The 18,729-nt window shown below is 44.9% G+C and overlaps 1 pseudogene; it reads left to right on the forward strand.

Moving 5' to 3' along the window:
- The first annotated feature begins 10,410 nt into the window (after positions 1 to 10,410).
- On the forward strand, positions 10,411 to 15,530 carry LOC112311911 (small ubiquitin-related modifier 2 pseudogene; annotated as a pseudogene).
- The last annotated feature ends 3,199 nt before the right edge of the window (positions 15,531 to 18,729 follow it).

The following is an 18,729-nucleotide window of genomic DNA, read 5'->3' on the forward strand; positions in this document are numbered from 1 at the left end:
GGCAAAAAAAAAAAAAAAAAGGCCCCTAACACTAGACTCCCTAGTGGACAGAGAAGTGACAGGCCAGGAAAAGATAGCTGAGACCCAGCAGTTATTTCTGTGTATTGTTCATTCTACTTGCTGATGGGTAGAATCCAAACAATCCACCTAGCTTTCCCCACCCCATCCCCAGCACTGGGGAAGAGTCACAATTATAGGCAGAGATGGAAAGGAAACACAAAGTTAATTACGGGTTATTTGTTTAATCAGAGGCTCCACCACTGCAGGATCTAATCCCTGCCGAGGGGCCCAGAAGCTAGCAACACAAGTTATGTTCATATAGCTCCTCAAAGGCTTCCAATGGGGACTGTAAGAAAGTGCTAGAAATGTCCAAGGGCCCACAGCTGCTTGCCGATAGCTCAGCCTCTGGGGACAAAGCAAAGGAAAAAGCTGTTACAGCTGCCACATTCTACCCCGCCTCTACCACATCCTTCTCTCTGCCTCTTCCTCCAAAATGGTTTCACATGGCCCCAATTTGAAACCACCCTGCAGGATACACAGCAGAGGCAAACGTGCCAACCCCCCTGCTCCCCAGCCTCCAGCCCAGAAAGCCTGTGAGCTGGCAAACTGCTTATTAGAGCCTGAAGGACAAGAGGAGGTCAGAGGGGGCCTGTCGGGGCAGTTCAGACTGGCAGGGTCTTCCTTTGGTCTTGCATTCAGGAAGGACTGAGAGTAACTACTCCCAGCATGGGCCAGGAGAGAGGACTTGCCTCGGAGAGTGAGTTGCGGCAGGGCCCGACACATGGGGATAAGACTGTTGCCATCCTTCCAAAGAGAAAGGTTGAAAACCAGAAGTAGGTGAGGATAACCTCGTGGGACCTCCCAGTACAAGTGGACAGGCTGTCTGCTTGTCTGGTGACTTAGATACACATGCTTCCTGGGACTGCACTCACTGTGACCTAAGTTAAATGATCTCAAAGGAAAAGGCTGCCTGGGGGTACTAGTTCATGTTTGGGGCGAGTGGTGAATTTTCTGTTCATTGGTTCGACAGAGACTGCAGAGAGCTGTTCAGCAGAATCAGGTGTGTTCACCTTCAGCTTCCTTCTCCCCGGGCCTCCCCAAACCAGGGACCAGCATTTAATTACACACTTCATTTGCAGATGTCGCTGATGAACTCTACCTGGCGCACTAAACTGGACCCAACCTGCTCGGTCATCTCCTGCTTGGACTTTTGCGATAGACTCTTCGGGGAGAAAATTACACTTTTCTTGTAATTATTCTGGAAGCGTCACATGTGTATTGTAGAATTTTAGGGGGGGGAAAGACAGAATCCAACCCATAATCCTACCACCCAAGACAAACATTATAATCCTTTGGAACTTACTTAGTTTGCCTCTTTTTGGGTCAAACGTACACATACAGTTTGTTTTTAAGTAAAAGATCACACAGTATCCCTATCTATACTCTGCAATAACGTACTTTTCAAAATGTGTGTTTATATTTTAGAATACGTAATACATACACAGACACAAAATTTAAAAATTACAAAAATCTATAGTAAGAAGTAAATCTCCCTCCACCCCATCTGCCAGCATCCATTGTCCTCCTGTTACCCACGTCCTTCCAGAGACACTGAAGCATTTTCAAACACATGTATATATTCTTTTGTCACACACAAGTGGTAGCATATGGACACTTCATTTACTATATCATGAACGTAACCTTTTTTGCATGTCTCTCATACTTTCTCAACAGCTTCCCCATTACACAGATGGGTCCTCATTTAGTAACCAATCTCCTCATAGTGATTATTTCCTTTGTTCCCAATCTTCATTGTAGATAAGATTGCAATAGACATTCTTGTAGCTACATTCTGCACATATCTATAACTCTTTCCTTAGGATAAAAAAAAAAATCCAAGGAAGAAATTGCTTGGCTACCTTTAAGAATTTTGATATATGTTGCCAACTGCCCTCCAGAAAGTTCGAACCAAAGCGTTCTCTAATCTGCAGTCTCGAGAGCTCCCCATTTTCTGCACCCTCACTAATGATGGGGATTAGCACTTATCAGATCTTCTCCAATTTGACAGGAAAACAACAGGATATCAATGTTATTTGAACTTGCATTTCTTTGATTATTACTGATTAACAGCTTCCTATGCTTGTCCTCATTTGTACTTCTTTCTTTGTGAATTTTCTATTTATTTGATTTTGTATGTTTACCTTTATTATCAACATGTAATTTTATTAAGAATATTATTTTTGTGAAGAAACACTGCGAATAAGCTTTCCAAGTGCTTTGCTTCCTAATTTTGTTTATGGTGCTTTTTGAACATACATAAATTCTTAATTCTGCAATTAGTTTGTTCCTCTGTTGCCAGCTTCTTCTGCCTATCGCTCCCTCTCCCATTTCTGTCAGTGCCCCTTCGATCAATCGATGGAATGACCATCGATTATGTCATTCCATAGCCTAAAAATCTATAGTGGCTGCTCATCACTTTAAAAAGGCCAAACTCCTTAGCATAACACACCAAGTCTTTCACGTGATTTTTCCCACTGACTCTTGCAGGCTCCCCTACTGGTCTTCTCCAGGTACCCTGCATTCCAGTGCTGCACAGCTTCCTGTCATGCCCTGAACCCACTGTTCCGGGTGTCTGGGCCTTTCCACGCTGTTCCCCCTGCCTAGCTGCCCATGCCTTACTCCTCCAATTCCCTCTTGGCCTTCCTAACTCCTTTAGAACTTTAAGCATCACAACTTGAAAGCCTTCCCTGACCTCTTAGTCTGCACTCCTAACTAACACGGGCCTGTCGCTAGCTAGCATTTGCTCCAGTAAAGTGGAATTTCCTATTTACATTTGTCTCCCTCACTACCTGGGTATTCAAGGCTGCACTGTGGTTCACTCATTGTTGCAGCCAGAATGTCTAGCACAGTGCCTGTACATAGTAAGTGCTCAATAAATGTTGAGCATTGAGCCTGGAATGAATGAATAATGGCTTCAGTGGCAAATGTTACTTGAGGTAAATGCAGGGCTGGACTGGGTCTGTGCTTCTGAGAACTGAAGAAATCCTAGGAGACTTGGGTTATAAGAGAAGCCATGTGCTCCACTGCTGTGCTTTCCAAAACATCAGAATCATTTGAAGTAGCTATTTAAAAATGCATAATCTCAGGCTCTGCCTTCAACCCACTGAATCAGACTCACAGGGAATAATGCTCAAGATACTCTAGTTGGGTTTTTTTTTGTTTTTTTTTTTTAAAGCCCTGAAGTGTTTCTGATGACAACCAGGTTAAAAAGCTGCTGGTGAGCTAGACCAGCAGACAAATCAGAGCCCCCAGCTCCACTGTTTGAAACTGTGTGATCTTTGGAGTGGATAGAGGGAGTTTTATTTGAAATCCAGCTTTAACATTTACTGGCTGTGTGACCTTGGAGCAGTTTTGACTTTTCAGATCCTCATTAGCCTCACTATGAGGACAATATTATATTTCCCTTAAAAGGATGTTGGGAGGATTAAGAAATGCCTGCCTCCTAGCTCAGTGCCTAGCACACAGTCAACATGAAATAAACCTTCATTCCTCTTTCACCACCCTCAGCCTCTGTTTCCTCATTTATAGTGTGGCTGCTAGTACCTGCCTGTTAGTCTCCCATAGCCCCACACTGAACTGTAGAAGGAGGAGAGCTTCCAACAGGCCCTTGGAATGCTCTGATCAGACAGCACCACTGCTTGGGTGACACAGCGGGCAGAGGAAGCCCCCATTCCACAGCATGCTCTCTCCAAGCATATCAGAGGATTTATAACAATCAGGTGGAACAATTCTGATGCTTTTCAGAACCAGTTGTCTTTTAGCCACACCCAAAAATCAACACAGTTTTCCTCCTCGGGTTCTGCCCAGAGGCCAGTGGCTTTTGAGCTTCAAGGTGAAGGCGACTGTCAGAAAAGAGAGTAGTCCTCGCCTGCTCTCCTTCTAATGCCTTGGGATCCTCATCTCACAACTCACGGTTAGAAAGGCAAGACTGGATGTGAGGTCAAAATAGCTCATCTGCAGCCACTTTAATTAAGATGCTTTCCACTCCCAGTGCCTACATGCTCCCCCTCCCCAACTCCAACCCCAGGGCCTGCAGCAGAGACTGGGAAAATGCAGTCAGTCCCTCAGGCCTGACAGAGTTCAAATTACCAAGTCAGCATGAAAAGTCCCAATCTAAATGGACTGAAATTGGATTCTATTAAAAACCACACTCACTGAGGCCCTTGGCTATTAATATTTGCTGAGACATGGAGGAGGGGGAGGAGGCAGAGGCCCCTGCAAAATGTTGGAGATTGCAGCTGTGCTGTTGAATTGCGTTTCTGGAAGTGAGCCTACATTGAAAAGCTAGATTTGCCCCGTTTTTAACATTTCACAATGTTAAGGAATCCTACAGCTCTCTGATCTTATAGATGAGGGCTGAAGTTCAGAGAAGGTAGTGACTTGTTCAAGGTCACATAGCTAGTAAATAACAAAGCCCAGAACTGGAATTCATATTGCTTTTCTGACAACAAACTTAATGCTCTGTCCACTGAACTAACACACACTTACAAAGCACCTCTCTTTTTTTAATATAATGCTGTAAAATTATTCTCTTCCAAAGAAATGTTAACTAAAAATAGAGACCAAAGTAAGAGGCAACCGCATTCATTTGAGATCAGAAAAGAATAGCTATTCAGGAAGCACTGATTCAGACAGAAACCCAAACTCAGATTTGGGCAGAAACCCAAATCCAAAATCCTCAGATTAGGAGACAAAGGCAAGCGTTATGCATGAGAAAGGGACGGAGAACAATTATCTGTTGAAGGCATTTTTATTGGTGCAGATAAGCTTACATAGTGACACAAATTCAAACCAATGTTTTTAATTTTCAGTACAGTTGTCATCAGTCCAGGAGTCATATCTGCTTTCTTGTTTTCCTTGCAAACAGTTTTGTGGAACACAATGTTGCCTTAGGTCCAGTCCAAAGGTTATTTTGCCGTTTTAACATTCCAAAGGTTTGAGACATAAGACATGCAAGACAGTTCCTCTGGTATGGCAGCTGCAATTCCATTTTAAACTGGATATATATATATGAAAGAAGGGAGGTAGTAGTCATTCGTTCATTCCTTCACTCAATATTTATCATTCCAATCCCTTCTGTATAGATGGTTCAATGGTTAACAAGTTATTTTCTCTGCTTGACAAGTTTACAGTCTATAGGGAAGGAAGGAAAGTAAGCCAGCAACTCCAAATCTGTGTAACAAAAACACCAAGGGCACACGTAGAGGTAGCATCGATACCAATTCTGAAGGACCAGGGAAGGTTTTCCTGACAGGGTGCCAATCGGCAGAGCAGAAGTGGTGAGAGATGGGTCAGCTTCAGTCCAGGGCTGACGGCAATGGTCTGCTATTCCTTTTCCTAGTTGTAATGTGAAAAGATTTGAAATCTTGAGATCAAGAGCTGTCTTTTCTTATCTTTTTTTCTGGTTTTTCATGCCTGAGCTCAGGTAATGTCACTTTTACTACCCTGTAGTCCCAAGGGCTAAGAAGTCATTGTGGACTCTAAGGTCACATCTGATTAAATTCCCTCTGTGTAGAACAGGGACGAGTGGCTACACATGCTGTTTCTGAGTGCTATCAGAAGCTCTCCAAGAATTGGGATTTCCATAGTAAGCAAAACTTCTAGACCAGGTGTCACAAACATAGTGCCAGAGTCATAATTCCATGAGCATCCTGAATATCTCCTATTGTTCTATGTTCCTTGTTTTCTCTAATCTCAGCTTTGCTATTCTAGAACAGCACCTGTCCAGTAGAAATATAATGTGAGCCACCTATGTAATTTTAAATTTTCTAGTAGCCACATTTACAAGGTAAAAATAAACAAAATTACTTTAATAATATATTCTAAACAAAAATAAAAGAGGAAAAACAATAAAAGAACAAAATACTGTGGAATAAATTTAGCAAAAGAAGGGAAAAACTTATACTCTGAAGAATACAAAAACACGGTAGAAAGAAATTGAAGAAGACCTAAATTAATGAAAAGATAGCCAGCATTCATGAAATAGACAATATTGTTAAGATAGCGATACAGATGTGACACAGTCTCTATATCCCAACTGATTCAATATCCCAACTGATTGCCTTGTAGAAACTTACAAACTGATCTTAAACCTCCTGCGAAAATTCAAGGGACCCAGAGTAGCCAAAACGATCTTGAAAAAGAAGAGCAAAGTTGGAGGACTGACACTTCTTGATTTTAAAACATAATACAAAGCTGCAGTAATCAAGACAGTATGGTACTGGCATGAAGATAGACAACAAATCAATGGAACAGAAATGTAATCCAGAAGTAAACCCTCAGATTTATGGTAAACTGATTTTTGACATGAATACTAAGGGAATTCAGTGGGGGAAAGAGTCTTTTCAACACACTTGCTCAGACAACTGGATAGCCACATGAAAAAAATGAAGTTGGACCACTACCTCACACCATATACAAAAATTTACTCAAAATGGATTAAAGACCTAAATAGAAGAGCTAAAACTATAAAACCCTTAGAATGTACATGTGTAAATCTTTGTGATCTTGGTAGGTGATAGATGCCTGGATATGACACCAAAAATATAAGCACCAAAAGAAAAAAATAGATAACCTGGATTTTTTTTCTGTTAAAGTTTAAAACTTTTGTTTTTCAAAGGACACTGACAAGAAAGCAAAACGACAAGTCACAGAATGGGGGAAAATTTGCAATCATATATCTCATATTTGTATCTAGAATATATAAAGAATTATTATAACTCACTAAGAAAAGACAAATAAGCCACTTTAAAAATGAGCAGACTGTGAATAAATATTTTTCCCAAGAAGATAGCAAATGGTCACTAAACACATTAACAGAGGCTCAATGTCCTTAGCCACTAAAGAAATGCAAATCAGAAACCACAACGAGATACCACTTAGGCCCCAGTACAGTGGCTTTCAACAAAAAGACAGATAACAGGTGTTGGTGAGGATGGAGAGAAATTGGAACCTCATACACTCCTGGTGGAATGCAGTCTGGCAGTTCCCCAAATGGTTAAACATGGAAGTACCTTATGACACACGAGATTTAGAATTATGTGCTATACTATGCACAGAGCTCCAAAGTCAGGGGATAAGTCCCCAAAATGAACACGCTCCTGCAGCCAACTCGACAGTCACAACACAGAGCATTTTCTCGCCCCACAGTTTCCTCAGGCCCCTTTCCAGCCAGTCTCCGCCGTGGAGTCCGAGAGCCAACTACCGTTCTGACTTCTAGCTCTGCAGAATAGTTTTACAAAAACAATTTTGTAAAAATTGTCTGAGAGTCGCGTGCATAGACCTAAGCACTGAGGGAGAGGGAGGGGGAGAGCTCCTAAGGGGAAGAACTGAGGACCGCTTAGTCACACAAAGTTAGAAGGTCATCAAGGTTTCCAAGGTCATCACAGGAGTCCTGAGCTATAGTTATTGTTTGGTCTGGTTTTATGTTTTGTTTTGCTTGTTTTGACAAGTCCTGAATGAAGTCTGGCAGCTTAGATGGAAAATTATTTGCTTAGATTTAGAAAGTACTGAAATTGTTAAAATCATGGAGGGCTCTTAGCTCTCCCCTCACTCCCCCAACCTCAAAACAGCGAGCTTTTGGTGAAAGGCTGAGTGCAGGCTGAGGGGTGGGGCTGGGGATGAGGGTGTTTGCAACAAGTTGGGGTCAGCTCTGGTAAGGTAAAGCTCACCTTATCAAAATGTTCCTTAAATTTTTACTTTGGATTCAGTATCATGGGGCTTCTGTTTCTCTGACACACACGTGGGCTTAGAAATGCAGATAAGCACATGATCTATGACTGAGTAAACCCGAACCACGATGTGCTGTTGTCCGTTGGACCCAGAACCTGTGGCAGGTCTCATTGACCTTGGCCTCATCTATACATGGGTGAAAGCCAGTCCAAAGTCTGCCTGGGTATCAGAGCCACAGTTGGTGGGGATCTGGAAACTGCATTTATTTAGAAGCTAAGTTCTGATACTGGTTCACAGACTGGTATTCAAAAATTACTAAACTACTGGTAAGGTCTCTTACAGTTCTAATCTTCTATAATATGTGGTAGGATATCTTAGCTGACGCCAAACAGAACTGGTCCTTTCTGGTCCATGCATTGATTTCACTTATCTGCATGAATTCATATGCATACTGGTCAAACCGGAGAAAGTTTTGTTGTTGTTGGGGGTTTTTTGGTTTTGTTTTTGTTTTTTTGTTTTTGTTTTTGTTTTCTTGCAGAGCAGCTTTAGAGAAGATAGAGGGACAGAAATAAAGACAATGGGGATGGAGTGTCTGACCATCTAGTATGGTTATGAGTTCATGGTAGACTGACATTTAATGTCAACTTCTACAATAAGGAAATACAAAGATTAAAAAGACATGCCAGTGCCCCGGTTGGCACACACTTCAGGGTAAGAAGGTACTGACACCTCATCCCCAGTGGATCAAACTGTGTAACCTTCAAGCAGGAGGTCAACAGGGCTCTTAGGTGCCATTGGAGCTGTCACTGAGCTTGTAGAAAGGCTAAATTCTCCAGCTTCCTCCTTTCCCCATCTGCTCCTTGCAACCAAGAGCTGACGAATGCAGTCACATTCTGCACAGTCACCTTCCTAAGGCCTGTCCCTTCGGAGCTACTTTCCCCATCCAGGCCCATCTCACCTCAGGGATCCTCTCACCAAGTCTAGTGAACCTTATCTGGAATAAGAGCAATTGCCCACAAGTGACAGCACTTACTATGCATCAGCCACTATGTCAAATACTCTCCATAGAGTATTTTATTTATTCTTGTGAGGTAGGTAACAGGATTCCATTTTCACATGGGCAAACTGAAGCTTAGGGATGTACTGAACACCTGATTGGGGGATTCCCCACTCTTGCCCCTTCTCTGAGAACCTGCCACCCCGCCACCAAAGTGGGTTGTTACTGGCATGTTGGTACCAAGCACATACCACTCAGGCCAGGGTAGGAACTTGACCCCAGTGCAATTTCCTCTTCCTGGAAATGTAGATTTTGATATAGAGACATTTGTCCTCACTGCTAGGCCCTCCGTAAAGGTGGGGCTGTAACACCAGCGTGTAGCCACGTGTACCATGAAGGCCGACTAAGAAAGGAGAAAGAATCAGGTGTGCTGAGTAAAAGCAGGAGCAGAGAACTTTGCAACTGCAGAGAAGAGGAAGAAAGAGGCCTTACCATGGTCCACTGAGACCTTCTTACCAGCTCCCAGGTTTCCTGAGAATCCCTCTTATTCTTCAAATCAAGTACTCTATTTTGATTAAGATAAATTGAGTGGCTTTCAATTATTGGTAAACAGAAGGATCTGACTCAGAGAAGTTAAGTAACTTACCTGACGCTGCATAGCTCTGGAGGGACGGGGCAGGAGCTGAAAAGCCCACACAGGTTTGTAACTGCCAAACCGCTCAGACCTTGTCTCCCTCCCAGGGGCTGGCAGGGCCAGTGGACGGCATTCCCTACCAGATCACACTGTCTCCTTGTCCCTTCTTTCACACCCAGCACATTTTCCCAAAGAACCCCCAGCGCAGCAGCAAATGGGAAAAGAAGTTGCTTAATGATGAGACTGTCTAGGAAGAGAGAAGGGTAGCACCACTTTGGTGGGCAGGAGTGGGGCATCATGAGGCAAATTCCTGCCTTTACCAAGTCTCAGGTCTTTGCAGGAGCAAGTGGAGCCATCTCCTTTCCCCATGAGACCCAGCTAAGCAGATGGCTAGGGTGAGGAGGGGTGGGGCAGGATGGAATGGGGACAGCTTAGCCTTTGGAGTAGGGACTTGGACCATGAGGCCTCCAGGCCCAAGTCCCTCAAGGGAACTGCACTCAGATTTGCCCCAAATGTGCAGTCAAGCCAGGTGAAGCCCGAAGAAAAGTGGGTCAAGCCTTCTCTGGGCAGAGCCATGAGAGGTGTCTGCTCCCTCGGAGCCACTTGAAGTCTGCAGCTCCTGGAGCTCCATTTATTGACTCTGTTTATTTATCTAATTTGTCAAGTACTGTCTGCAAGCTCGAGCTGGCCTCCTCCTAAGTGCTCAGCTTCTATCCCGCCTTGCAGGCTTCACCAATTTGATTAGCATACTCTGCACTCCATCTTTGCAGTCATTAATGAAAACACTGATGAATACTGGGCATAAGTCAGATCCCTGGGAGGCCTCTCCTCCGCTACAACCTCTTCTTGCCTGGCTAACAACCTAGCAGGGATGACCCTTCTTTTCAGACCATTTTTGCCCCTTGTTCAAGAGTTCGTGTCCCCTTTTTTCATCCACACATTTATTCAATCACTCATTCATTCATTGTGCTAGCGTGAGGGACTTGCCACAATTCCTGGCAAATGCAAATTCGTGAAAAATGCTTAACAACTGCAAGCTATTACTACCATGCAGTGCTGTGGGGAAACAAAGATGCACAGGACAGACTCCAGCCCTCAGCAGCAAGAACAGGGATAAGAATAGCAGCTTCCAGCAGACCTGAAACCTCTTTTGTGAAGTGGCAGCTGAGGAGACTCTGGTGCTCACCTTGGCCGACAAAAAGCCCAAGGAAGGAGTCAAGACTGAGATCACGTTAATTTGAAGGCGGCGGAGCACATGGTTCTGTGGTGCGGGTTTAAGATTAAGAGGCATACACCGCTTAGTAAACTAATGAAAGCCTATTGTGAACGACAGGGTTTGTCAATGAGGCGGATCAGATTCCGAATTGACGGGGAGCCAATCAATGAAACAGACACACCTGCCCAGTTGGAAATAGAGGATGCACAGTTGAGGTGTTCCAGCAGCAGACGGGAGGTGTCTGCTAAAAAGGGAACCTGCTACTTCACTTCAGAACTCCCTTCCTCCAGACCAAGAAGACATTCTCAGTTAGAAAACTGCAACTTGGTTCCACCACACCTTGGTTACTACAATACAGTGTCCTCTATGTTTTCATTTTCCCTTTCCCCATTCCTTTATTGTACGTAAAGTAACTGATGTATGTGCACAAGCATTTGCATTTTTTAACTAAATGGCCAATGGTGTGTTTTGATTGACATCACATGGAGATGGGGTAGGGAAAAATACTGGTTCTCTGAAGATACCCCCTTCTCCATCAGTGGCATGCTCATTCAGCTCTTATTTTTATATTCCAGTAAGTTATTTTGTTCTCGCTGTTAAAAAAAAGAACAACATAAAAATCCTTGCATACCTTGTTTGATTGGAGAATTTTAATGTTTTTTATTTATCATTGTAAGACAAAGACAATTCTATAACTTTTTTGTATGTAGCTGTAGGGCAATCTGTCTTTAAGTAGGAATAAATTACTCTAAAGAAATGACTCCTACGTAGTATTCCCTTCAAGTTAAGCATCTGGTTGTTTAAATAAACTTGTTGTTTAAAATGGAAAAAAAAATTAGCAGCTTCTACTTGCCTGTACTGGGCTAAGTATTAAACAGATACTGTCCAGTATGTGTTGGAGATTATCCACCCTAGGGAGGCAACTGTTGGTAATGATTAAGACTAAGAATTTTGGGAGCTCCTGCCAGGTTGGAGGCATAGGTAGGTACGCTTTTCTTCCTCACACAACCAAAAGAAGGATAACAACCAATTTAAAAACTAACACAACCAGAACTGCCAGAAAAATCAAACTGTATGGAAATTCAACAACCAGGGAGTTAAAAAAGAAAGATTCATCCAGACCAGTGCGCTGAGACAAAGAAATATGCCCAAATGAAAGAACAGATCAAAAATCCAGAAATAGAACTAAGCAAGGAGATAGCCAACCTATCAGATGCAGAGTTCAAAACACTGGTAATATGGGTGCTCACAGAAATGGTTGAGTCTGGTCACAAAACAAAGGAAGAAATGAAGGCTACCCAATGTCAAATAAAGAAAAATATTCAGGGAACCAACAGTGAAGGGAAGGAAACTGGGGCTCAAATCAACAACTTGGAACAAAAGGAAGAAATTAACATTCAACTGTAACAGAATGAAGAAACAAAAATTCAAAGAAATGAGGAGAGGCTGTGGGACCTCTGGGACAACTTTAAATTTCCAACATTGGAATCATAGGGGTGCCAGACTGAGAAGAGGAAGGGTAAGAAATTGAAAACTTATTTGAACAAATAATGAAGGAAAATTTCCCCAATCTGGTGAAGGAAATAGACATGCAAGTCCAGGACACTCAGAGAGTTCCAAAGAAGTTGGGTCCAAAAAGAAACATAGGAAGGCACATCATAATTAAATTACCCAAGATTAAAGGTAAGGAGAGAATCTTAGAAGCAGCAAGAGAAAAGGACACAGTTACCTACAAAGGAGTTCCCATAAGACTGTCAGCTGATTTCTCAAAAGAGACCTTGCAGGCATGAAGGGTCTGGAAAGAACTATTTGAAGCCATGAAAAGCAAGGACCTACATCCAAGATTACTCTATCCAGCAAAGCTATCATTTAGAATGAAAGGGAAGATAAAGTGCTTCCCAGATAAGGTCAAGTCAAAGGAGTTCATCATCACCAAGCCCTTATTATATGAATGTTAAAGGGACTTAACTAAGAAAAAGAAAATCAAATATATGAACAGTAATATAACAACAAACTCATAACTATCAACAACTGAACCTAAAACAAAAACAAAAACAAACTAAGCAAACAAGTAGAACAGGAACAGAATCACAGAAATGGAGATCACTTGGAGGGTTATCATTGGGGAGGACAAGGGGGGAGAATGGGGGAAAAGATACAGGGAATAAGAAGCATAAATGGTAGGTACAAAATAGGGGGGTGTTAAGAATAGTAGGGGAAATGGAGAAGCCAAAGAACTTACATGTATGACCCATGGACATGAACTAAGGGTGGAGGGGAATGCTGGAGGGAGGGGGGTGCAGGGCGGTGGGGGATAAAGGGGAGAAAAAGTGGGACAAATGTAATAGCATAATCAATAAAACATACTTAAAAAAGAGTAAGAATTCTGAAGTTTTTATTCTGGCTTTTCCACTTATTGGCTAAAACTTCTTTGCATTATAGTCTCCCTTTGTAAACTTACCTCCTAGGGTTGTTATAAGGGTTTAAATTATTATGGTAAATAAGGTAATAAAGAAGAAGTAGCTGGAGTATCGCTCAGCATGTAATAGGTTCAGTAAATGCAGTAGTATTCCGTAGTAGTATATACTACCACCACCACCACCACTACTACTACTCAGTAGTAGTAAATACTACCACCACTACTCTTACTACTACTCGGTAGTCGTAAATACTAGCTATTACTATTACTTCATGCAATACAACAACATGACATGAGGTATTACTATCTGTGTTTTATCAGCAAGAAAGCTGAGGTTTAACAGGACATGTAATTTGCCCAGAAGGCTTTTCAGCCAATAATGGAACTAGGGTCCAAACCCATGTCTGTTTGATGTCAAATCTCGGTTTTTATTATCATGACCTAGAAAGAAGAAAAACAGGCATAAGTAACTATTTTACAAGATAGTAATGCAAATGAGCCTGTAAAGTGCATACTATTTTCATAACACAGAGTAGATTCTCGATAAATACTACCAAACGATGATGATGGTGACGACAAAAGTATAAGCACCGTACTGAAGTTTTAGAAAAAAGCGTTTTAGCGTGTCAGAGGAAAGAGAGATAGTTTCTGAAGAGGGGAATAGTTGGAGACTTTCATGGGGAAGGTGCAGTTTGAGTAGGTCTGAGCAGCTGAATGTGAGTTGGACTCAAAGAGAAAAGAGTGTGAACCCTGAGAGGCAATACATCTGTCAAAGTGAACTTCTTGTAACGAACTGGCCCCAAATTCGTAGCCAGTATCTAGTGGCCACTGCTGACAGAGGCTGTCGCACACTCTGCAGTCCAGGAAGAGCCACAGACTGAGCTTTCAACCTCCTGTAGTGTGCTCCTGCCATCTGAGTCAACCATGACAAGACAGTGTCTGATTTTGTCATTTGACCAACGGGCTGACACCTGCCCTGTCCAATCAGAAGTACACAATTTTGCATCTAAACTGACCAGTCAGAACTGCTCTATAACAACCAATTAGAACACACAATACTGACCAATCAGAACTGAACAATTCGGACCAATCCGAACTGTACAAATTTGGAAACATCATTTGCATAAAATTGAACCAATCAGGAACCTGGGTGGAACTTTCTCTATAAAAGGGGGCCTCCCTGTGGTCTTGGTGAAATGCATTTTTTGTTGCTATTGGAGACTGTGTTTCCCCAGTTTGCAAACTGCTCACCTGGATAGTTTCTCCTTTTTCCACATCTCTTCGGGAATTTTTGTCGACAAAAGAAGGCACTCCTTACAGAGGAAAGTGCATGAGCCAAGGCATGAAGATGGGAATGTTTAGGGTGTGTTTTTAAAAAAATAACAAGATATTCCATTTAGGTAGTATGTGGTATACTGAAGGAAATAGTTGGGAAGGAACTAGAAAGTATTGGTTAATGAGCGCTTGGCCAAACACTGACCAAAGTAGAAAGATTTCCCATGCTCCCAAAGTCTGCTAAACGCACTGGGGAAAGAGCCATAATAAGGGTTTGGGGATGAGGAAGGAGATTTCTTTAATATTCAAGCAAGAATAATTTCCACAACTGTGCAACAGAGCTTAAGTTTGAGGTGGAAGGCAACACAGGGCTGACATTTAGCCAATGCAAGTGTGCAAACATGAGCTGTGAAAACACTAAAGTGTTTTGAACCTCAGGGACATAATGCTGAGTGAAACAAGCCAGTCACAAAAGGACAGCCATTGCATGCTTCCACTCACATGAAGTATCTAGAGTAGTCAAAATCATAGACACAGAAAGTGGAAAGGCTGGTGCCGAGGGCTGAGGGGAGAAAGAAGGGAGACTTAGGGTTTAGTGGGTACAGAGTTTCAGTTTTGCAAGATGGAAAAGTTCTAGAGACCTGTTGCCCAACAATGTAAATATACTTAACACTACTGAAGCAAGCCCTTAGAAATGGTTAAGGTGCTCAACTTAATGTTATGTGTTTTTTATAATAAGGTAAAGAAAAAGTGAATCCCCCCTCCAACATATTAAAGTGCTTTCCATCCAGCTGGCCGTGCCCTGAGCCACCCAAGGCCCCTTGTCCTGGACCCTGGACCTCCTTGGCATCCTGCTATAAAAGCATTAATGTCTGGCACTATTTTGAAGATCACCCCCTGGGGCTAAAGGACTTGCTGGAAGACGAGTTTGCATAGCATTTTTCTGAAGACGGAAAAGCACAACAATTGTATCAATGTATGGGGGAGGCAGGCAGAGCGGCTACTGAAGAGTGTTAAAAAAGCAAACAGACCCAACCGCTGCACTCTGGCCTCAGCTACTTCTCAGGCAAGATCCTTGCAGAAGAGAGTAAGCATTGCCTGGAACTCTCTTCCTGCTGAGTCACTGGGGTGTCAGCCCTGCCCAGCCAGGAGACTAAATGTGGGAGTCTGGAGGTACAGACCTGGAGACGGTCCCTTTCTGGGCCCAGGGAGACCGCAAGAGTCCCTATCAGGACACCGGGCACTGCCACCACGCTAGGCACACATCTGACTGTCTACCTAGGGGACACCTGGTTTTCCCGTTGCTCCCAGCATTAGATACCCTGATCCCTCCATTAGCTTGACAATGCTGTGGAAGATGCCAGAAAAAAACAATCCTAATGGGTTGGCTCTTGGCAGCTTTGGCTCAGTCATTTCTCTTCCTAATGAACCAGCAGAGCGCTGGATCTATGGGTACAGGATCACTCCTGCCCAGCTCCCAATTCATCTGTGAGATGGCACAGCTCCCTCCGTGGTGACAGGAGGAAAGAGGAGGCAATGCTTGGGTCCTGCTGTCCTTCGGCTGCAGGCTTCTGCTCCTGCCTCAAGCACTGGTCTCACGCTCAGCCCCTGCATTTCAACCCAACTACTCCCACTCCTCACAGTCACCTCCCTCCTACCCCCAGCCCTTCACAAAAGACAGCCAAGAATGGGGAGGAAGGGATCCTGAGGCAGGGTCCCCGGTTAGGGGGGCGAGGTCCACGGGCAACTGCAGAGCGTAGAGGTCCGATGTGAGCAGCGCCCCGGGAGGAATGGAGACCCATGCTCTGAGTGCCAGGCGCTGCCTGCAGTGTGCTGCTCCTCACTTGGGAAGACAGACCCACCCTGGAGCCAGGGAGCAGAAAGAAGGAGGTGCTCTGGACTCTACCATCTGCCCTCTTGCTGGGTGAGATAACGTTTCTTTAATAAAAGTCGGGGCCTTCTATCCCTCCCATGTGGGGAAAACTTAGAAGGCATCTAAGAGACCTTAACTCTTTCACCCTTGGTGTGGCTGCTGGCAGAGACTTTTCCAAGGGGTCTCTCCTGGGAGGGAAAAGGGTCCCCATGAATGGCCCTGAGGGCCTGAAGAGGGGAGAAAGGGTGAGGAAATGTGGAGGATGGGTTTTGACAATTTAAATGGCCTCGGTTGGCATGTCAGCCCTCCACACGCAGTGAGCGGGTCCCACCTACTTGTCCTCAGTAGGTTCCTAGGACGCATACGTGTTGCTCATCTTGGCGTCCAAACCTTCCCTGCAACAGCATGTGCTCTCCTTCCTCCCACCCGCCCTGGCCTGATGCTCACCCAGAGTCTGGGGAGTGCCGGAGTGACCCCACCTTCCGTGTGGAACCCACCTTCCATTCCCTGCCTCAACTCCTCTTCTCTACAGCGGCTCTCAAGCCTCAAGCTGACTTGTGTTGGTTTGGGAACTTGTTTTAGCCTTTCCTGGGCATCACCAACATTGGCCCGGCCACCCCCATAGCCTGGTCACCCCACGATGGCCTTTTAGTCCGCTTGCCATGGCTGAAAGGGGCCCTGTCCTACGTGCAGAAGAGCTCTTAGTTACACTCCATCGGTTCATACTTGCATGGGTAACAACACCTAATTTTTGTAAAACTTCTCAAGTGTCAGGCACTGTCCAAAGTGTTCACGTGCCTTGCTCATTTAATCCTCACAGTTCCGCGAGGTCTACACGACTGTCAGCCCTGACTGACAGACTGAGGAAACTGGAGCATGAACAGTGGGTGGCGCACCCAACGCTGTGTGTAAGACACACAGCCCAGATCCCACCCCAAGCTATTAAACTCCAGAGCACAGGCCTTTCCCAGAACGTCAGCATGGGGCCACCTGAGGTACACAGGACTGATACCCAGTCCTGTCCTCAGCTCAGGTGGTGATGGGCGGAGAATCACACACGGAGGAGGCAGGAACCTGAAAGAGGGAGAGGAAAGAACACAGAAAGGGGACTGGAGCCAAAGGCCCCAGAGGACCTGGGACTTGCTCTCCAAGGTCTCTAAGAGCTGGTTCTCATGAAGCGTGCGGTGCGCATGGGAGTGAGGAAAGGAGGGAACTAAGGAAGTGGGAAGACAATAGGTGAGCAGAGGGGCAGAGAGGCAAGGAATGCAGCTGGTGGAACTGAGAGAAGTGGTGAGGTAGATGCGCACATCAAGGAAGCACAATGGGAGGGGAGGAGGAGCAGGGAACCAGAACCGGGGAGGTGCGGACCCCAGGTCTGGATGGCTGACTCAGGGCCCACCCAGGCAGTAATCAGCTTTGACTCTAAGGCCTGAAAGCAATCAGTTCATCACTGCTAGCTGCTTCTTGCCAAGTTTTTCCAAAGGCATGAGATGCCGGTGGCCTCTCCACAGGGTGCCCCAGGTTCTGCAAAGAGGGGGCCAGGGAGGCCAAAAGGGAGACCAGACACTACCTACTGCTTCTGCCGGTAGGGTCAGAGCATGTGTGGCGATGCTGGCCCCTGGCCCTGAAGCGGTCCACAGGCGGCCAGGACAGGCACAGGCCAGGGGCGAGGAGAGGGAGGAAGGCCACCGCAGGGTGGCCTTGTCAGCGGGCCAGGTCCTTTGGAAACACTCCAGATAAAGCTGAGGCAGTGAGACAAAGGGTTTCCTTCCTCCCCTGGCATGTCATAAATTCCCTCAGGGCTCTCCCGGGAGCCATGGGTCTGTCTTTATGAAAATCCAAGTCCAAGTTTCTAATCCACCCTGCAAACAGGAAACGGAGAAGGAACCAAGTTGGAAAAGCTGTGTCAGAGTCTGTCGCTGTTGCTGTGGCCTTCCAAGCAGGATGGACTACGTTACTGAGCAGAGTAGGGTCAAGGCCACCGCCCTGTGGGGTCCTCCCACTGTCTGAGGGCCCATAGAGCTGGGAGAGACCTCAGCACTCATCACACTAGCAGAACGTGGGGTCCAGGGAGAGGAAGTGATTGCCCAAGATCACACGGTAAGTTACAAGCAAAGGGGGTGTCAGAACCAAAGTCTCCCAGGGATCAAACCACCCATCTCACTGCTAGATACACCCACTGACTCCTGAGGACAGGACACGCTTCCAAATCGCCAGGCGTCAGTGGGGGGGACAGGCTCACACGAGAGAAGGGGTCAACAGGCCACAAGGGCCTTGCGCTGTGTGACCCGGAGAGGCCCTGGCACAGCTGTGGCTGCAGGCGCTGAGCGCTGCATTGTCGGGGTTCAGAGAGCCGCCTCTGGGCTCAAACAAATACAGACTTGAATTTTGTGTGGCCCTGGATAGGTGACTCAATGTGTCTAAGCCTCAGGTTCCTTTTCTGTAAAATGAAGATAAAAAGAATACCACATAGGATTTGGGAGAGGATTTAAAAAAATAATAATCCAGGTAAAGCTCTTAGAACATTTGAAAACTGGCACTGAATAAGCCCTTGATCTATGTTGGCCCTCATTTTTATCTACAG

The sequence above is a fragment of the Desmodus rotundus genome, chromosome 7 (genome assembly GCF_022682495.2).
Source record: "Desmodus rotundus isolate HL8 chromosome 7, HLdesRot8A.1, whole genome shotgun sequence".
NCBI classification, from domain to species: domain Eukaryota; kingdom Metazoa; phylum Chordata; class Mammalia; order Chiroptera; family Phyllostomidae; genus Desmodus; species Desmodus rotundus.